The sequence below is a fragment of the Rhagoletis zephyria genome, unplaced genomic scaffold (assembly GCF_001687245.7).
Source record: "Rhagoletis zephyria isolate East Lansing unplaced genomic scaffold, Rhagoletis_zephyria_1.1 Rzeph_scaffold_00123, whole genome shotgun sequence".
In the NCBI taxonomy this organism is placed as follows: domain Eukaryota; kingdom Metazoa; phylum Arthropoda; class Insecta; order Diptera; family Tephritidae; genus Rhagoletis; species Rhagoletis zephyria.
Genome location: NW_016157207.1, coordinates 334446 through 340455, shown reverse-complemented (window position 1 = coordinate 340455; position 6010 = coordinate 334446).

Here is a 6010-nt window from a genome sequence, read left to right as displayed (position 1 = left end):
AATATTTTATATCTACATTTTCCGCAGTATTTTTTCCTCTTTTTTGTGTGTGTTTTCAATGCTGCAGCTCTCAGTCCCCACAGACGTGTGATAAAAATGTCACTGCGCAGTCAACGACGGCCTCACTGTCACCAGCAACAGCAACAGCAAAAGCAACAACAGCAACGCCTGCTACACCACCAGCGCCACCATCGCTTAATTGACATGCTGCCGCTTCACTTGCTCTGTTGACGACATTTGTCGATTGAGTGACTGAGTGCAACACAAGCTTGTGTTCCAACAAATCGCGTCTGTTGCAATGTTGCATGTGGCTGCGCATGCGTACAATTCGTCGTTCACGCATGCGAGCACGTCATTCGACGGATACACTTTGCAGCCATCTGCATCTGCTCTGCTGATTCAATGAGTAACAAGCACCTCGCGCCCCCAACTGCCTGCGCGCCTACACATCGCCGCGGTGACATTGGCAATTTATGCATGGAATGTGCAATGTGGCGTAATATCGGCAATTGTTGCAGCCGGCAGCCACCAGCCAGCAGCCAGCAGCAATTATGTATGTCGCTCTTGTGCGTGTACTGCGAGCATGACTGTGTGTACTGTGTGCGGCAATAGCAATGTCAGCTTAAAATAAATGCCGAGTGAATGGTGAAGGTGGCTCAGGAGCGGCGCAAAGCCAGGAAAGGGGAGCGCGTTTTGTTACCATTTTGGCGCTGCGAGAGCGATTGTCGCATGCGTTGCCTTGGTCGTTGACATTGCAGTGACCAAGCGATAAGCAGGAATTGCCGTCGATATGTCCGTCCAGTGACTGTTCGCTTGTATTGTCTGCCTGCCTGCCTGCCTCTATGCAGCTACTTTGTTGCTTTCGTTGTCTGCTGCATTTTTGTGCTGTGTAAGTGATTAATACGCCCGGCGCCGGACAGATTTTCGTTTTAGTTTTCCATTTGCCAGCTTTGCATTATTTTGTATTTTTATGCTTCTTTATTTTTTTTTTATGGAGTTTTAGTGTTTTTTTTTTTACAATTTTTTTTATTGATTTTATCATCGCTCATAGTTTTGTTGCATTTTATGTTCGCACGCACGCGTTGTTGTTATGGCTGACACTATTATTGTTGTGGATTAATGTTGATTCATTTAAATTTACAACAGTAAACAGCAGTGTGTGTGGAAAAAGTAAGCAATAAAAAAATTTCGACTCGAAAAAAAGAAAAAGCCTTAAAATTGTAAAATTAAAATTTTACATTTTTCTGCTCACCCAGCGTATGAGGCGTCGTGCTGGTCAAGTGTCGATCGGCGCCACTTAACACGCGCGGAACATATTGCAATTGGCTTGTTGTGTGTCCCCAGCGTACCAGCTGGCTGCTGCTTGGCTGTTATGCTGCTTGGCTGTTATGCTGCTGATAAGCCATTGCTGGCAATCGAAATGTTGTTGTTGTTATTATTGCATTGCAATTATGTAACTCTCTTTGGTATTCATGACAAAGTGAGCGGTTTTTTGTGATTTTTATTTTTTAATTTTTCTCTACTTTTTTTATTATCATCTCTGTCCGATTGCATTTTTATTAATTAGTCAGCTTTTAAGAGCTGATAATTTTAATGGGATTAATTGCGCCTGTTTTATAGTAAACTTGTCGCATTGGTCATCGGAGTGGATTTGACAACTTGTTTGCTATTTCAAATTGTTGTTTTTTTTATAATATTTTGTAAATAAGAAAGTAGTGCGAACAATTAAATTGTATATTTGACCGTGCGACAGTCAATATTACGGACAAAAAAGTTAATATATTCACGAAACTATGGCTAAATTATAGTAAAACTGCGTACTTAGTTTTCCTCTCCGACGTCAGGAGTTTTTTGAAAGGGCTTTGAAATTTAAAAAATATTGCTATTTCAAAATTTTTTTAAAAAATCCGGGGCAATATAGGATAACAATAAAGGTATCGTATAAATGAAAAAATTCTGTGGAATTATAACAGGATTAATTTTTTTGGTGCATAAGGACGAATGGGTATGGAAAATGTCCTTTAAAAATTTTGTCCTTAAATGTCCTTGAAAATTTTCAACTGTTTTTATTTTTTGAAAAAAATTATCATTTTAGGTCTAATAGAGGCAAGCATTTCGTCATAGAAACTTTATTAACTTAAAAACACAAAAATTTATTAAAAGCGCATTTTCAATATCTATTCGTTTTTGTAAACCAAAAAAATTTATTGTTTTCGAATTAAGCCGAATTTTCTCTATCTGATTTAGTACCCATATTGTTATTCTACACTGCATTTTTGCATTCAGCTGCCTGCTGTCCTTTAGCCAATAGCCGTTGCCAGTTCTGTGCTTCCGTTTATCGATCCAAAGCCAAATTACACACGATAACCTGATCCCCTAAGCCCTTACTCAGATCAATTCCCTGCACATTCGTTTTGCTTTTTTATTTCTCGCAAAATATCTCCTTACCCGAGACACCGTAGAGGTTTACGATATTCCTGTATGGACGGTGTTTTCAGCCATAGTATTTACTATGAAGAGACGTCTTTTAGAAACGAAGTTCATTACACTGATCTTAGACCTAAAACCACTTTAGATATGTGTAAATCTGTAAGCTTCCCTGAAAAATCCCGATCCTGGTCTGTAGATCTATTAAAAAAAATTTTGGTGAGTAATTTCTGTTAGAGAACGTTTTGGGCACAGAAAAAATTTATCTCAATTATCTGTGGAGTCCCTTCTTTCATGTTCCACCCCCAACTCGGTCCGCCCGAAGCGGTGCTGTGGATACATTAATCTTAGGCTGCTCTTAAGAGCAGAGCATGCCAAGTATAGAGAGATATTTTGGGAATAATATTTTTTTTTAATATTTCGTCCTTAATAGGCTAGATCTCGGACAAACAATTTAAACTGGACTGCTTTCTTGAAGGTTTTTGATTTAATAAAAATTCATGTCCGAGTATTGTGAACAGCGGAGATAAAAATATTTTTTTAAATACCATACATCTCTTCAATATCCCGTTGACCTAAATTATATTCTTTACTAGCAAATAAATTATCTAGATTTCCACTTGACTTCATTTAAGTCCATTTTCCGTAAACTAAATATTTTGTCATACTTTTAATTTTCTCACGATTTTTAAGAAATCTGTAGTCCTCAAGAGTACCTTTTAAACATAAACCAATCCCAAAGATTAGGTCATTAATAAAAAAGTTATAGAGAAACTTACATTAGGTAGTTTTGAGCATATAGCAAGGCGAAATTTTTTATTAGATACGCCAAATCCTCTTCAATTTTTTTTGTAAGCCTGGAATCCAGCTCTCAAGAAAAATCACAAAAATATTTTCCATTATTTCTGTTGTTTGAAAATGCACTTTTTCTTGAGAGCTGCAAACTGATTTAAGAAATTTTGATAGAAGAAAATTTCTTTTCCATTTTTGTTCGTCATTTTATATGAATTTTTCGTTTTTCTTAAGAGCTGGAAAGAGCCCTTAAACTAGAATAGGGAATTCACGAAATTTTCTTTTTCTTTTTATGAGGACCATAGAGTCTATTGTCTGTTTTAAAATCTTGCCTATCAACCACATAGCATTTACACATAAATATGCACGGTCGACAAATTTTGACAGTAAATACGAAAATGTCTCTACCCTTCGCCACCTAGTGAACGCTCTCCTCCTCCACAAATATTTATTTCCTATCAACTAGCTAATGCCAAAATCCCTTGTGTGGATTAAAATCAAAATGATACAATTTAAAAGGGTGAGGATCTCGTAAAAAAAGTAATAACTTTTTTCTCGAAATCATCATCAAAAAAATAATCACAAACTGGATTTATTAATACGCGCTGCAAACTTTCACCGCCACTGCCTGCAATCGGTGCTAATACAAACTAAGTATTTATTTGCCAACGCCTTCTTATTATCCATATCAACGCTCACTCAATCAATCAATCAGTCATTCGCAACGGTCATTTGGCGGAGACAAACTTTCAGCAAAATTTCACTGCAATCAAACAAAATGCGGCTTTTAATTAACATTTGGAGCAATTAATTTAACATAAATAGAGCATGCCACAAATCAGCGCTAATGCCAGTGTAAATACATATGTGTGTGTGAAACACTTGCAACATATGTAGTTGATACTTTGTCTGCAAATATCGTAGCACACCTGCCCACTTGGCTACAAAAGTAAGTGAACATAGAATGTACGTATGTATGTACGTCCATATGTAGGCAAGCAGACGTGACGTGATGACAGGCATTCTTGTTTGAGCGCTCCGGAACCTGTCTACCCATCAAGCCTTGAAATGGAGTTTGTCTGAAAAGCGTTTAAAAAGTGCACTCCAATACCAGCACACCAACGAGTGCATACATACATACATACATTAATAAATATGTGCAGATGCATGCTTGTGCCATAAGTCAATTTGCTGCTAAGTTTGTTTATGCGAGTGCCGTCGTCTTGTGTAACACGAGCAGGTAGTTGCCACAAATTTTAAATAAAGAAATGAAGTGGGTCAGACGCATGGCCGAAACGTCAGTGTGGCAGCACAACCACTGAATTGCTTGAAAGTAACAACCCACGCAATATTGCCGACTATGTTGCCGGGTGAAATGAGAAAATGAGAAGTGCAGGAGGCCTTTGCCGCAACTAATTTAACAAAACACAGCTAAAACAAAACTAATAAAAACTGAAGCGTAGAATTAGTTTTGCCTATATGCAAGCAAATCAATGTCAGTCAGTCAGCCAGTTAACAAGTTGAAAGCATGAAAACATTCGCTAGTGCATTACTAAGTAAGTCAGTCACTCAGTCTGCTTATGGCTTGGTCAATCCGTCCGGCAGTAAGTCACTCAGTCATTCAGCCAGGCGGTCAGATGCTCGGCAGGCAGAAACATAAATTCGTAACATAAACTTCGCATTTGTCAAAAGTTTTTCAAAACTTGCCAGAATTGTATGTACAGTTAAGCATGTAGTATACGTATACTCGTACATATGTATTGAAAGCATCAACTAACTGCCAGCCTTTGAGTGCTAGTTGTAAATTGGCGCATCTGCATTGCCTGCAACGGCGTAAAGTTTTCAATTTACTTGCCACTTCCACTTCTACAGCAGCCGTCAGAGTGTCCGTTCGCCTTTCGCTTCGCTTCACTCGGCTGTCTGTAATCGCTGGCAACGTCAATGTTGCAATTAGAGTTGCCGTTGGCTACTGTGTGTGTGCTGCATGCAACCGCAAAAGGTAACTCACATCTGTAGTGGAGTTGCTTCACATTTACATTTATTACTTTTGTTGTCTTTGCGCATGCGGCCTACGTGTCAGTTTGTTGTCGACTTGCTGCCTAACAACTGTTTATTTGTGGCTTAGCTACAGAACAATTGCTAGATTAGTTCTAATGAGCTGATATGCACAGCACCTAACGCGTAACTGGAAGTCACGGACGTGTTAACTCTCGTAAACTGCTACTGGTTGTGAATGTGATTGCTTATTGTGGCGTGGAATAAAACGAAAGTCATAATTTTTGCATATTCTTTCTCATGGTAATGCTTTTGAAATGTCTTAAAGAAGAGACCTCAATTCCTGGATCAACTTTGAAGCCAAGAATTGGGAAGATTTGAACCTTAACTCTTTAAATTTTTTGGAAATTAGTTTGCCCCTGCAAGTGTCATATATCTCGATCACAGGTCAAAGAAAACGCAACACCAGTTAGCTTACTTTCTTCTTACTTTCTTTATGAGACCGTCTTGGCCTCGTCTTTTCAGTCAAACTTGATTCGCTTAAGTAATTCTATTTACATTCATTTCTTGTTCACTTTCTCGTTGATGGAAATAGCACCAAGTCTTGGGGTGCTGTACAAAGAAGTTGACAGAGGTTTTCACAGTTAGTAATCTAAATGATTTCAACGAAATTTGTCTCTCTAAGAAGAAATTGGGTTTAAGGAAATAGGCATTCAGCAGATTTCGATAGCTCTGGATTTTTTTTTGACAAATTTCTACTACGGAAAAAGTGTAATAACGCTCATTTGGAATTATT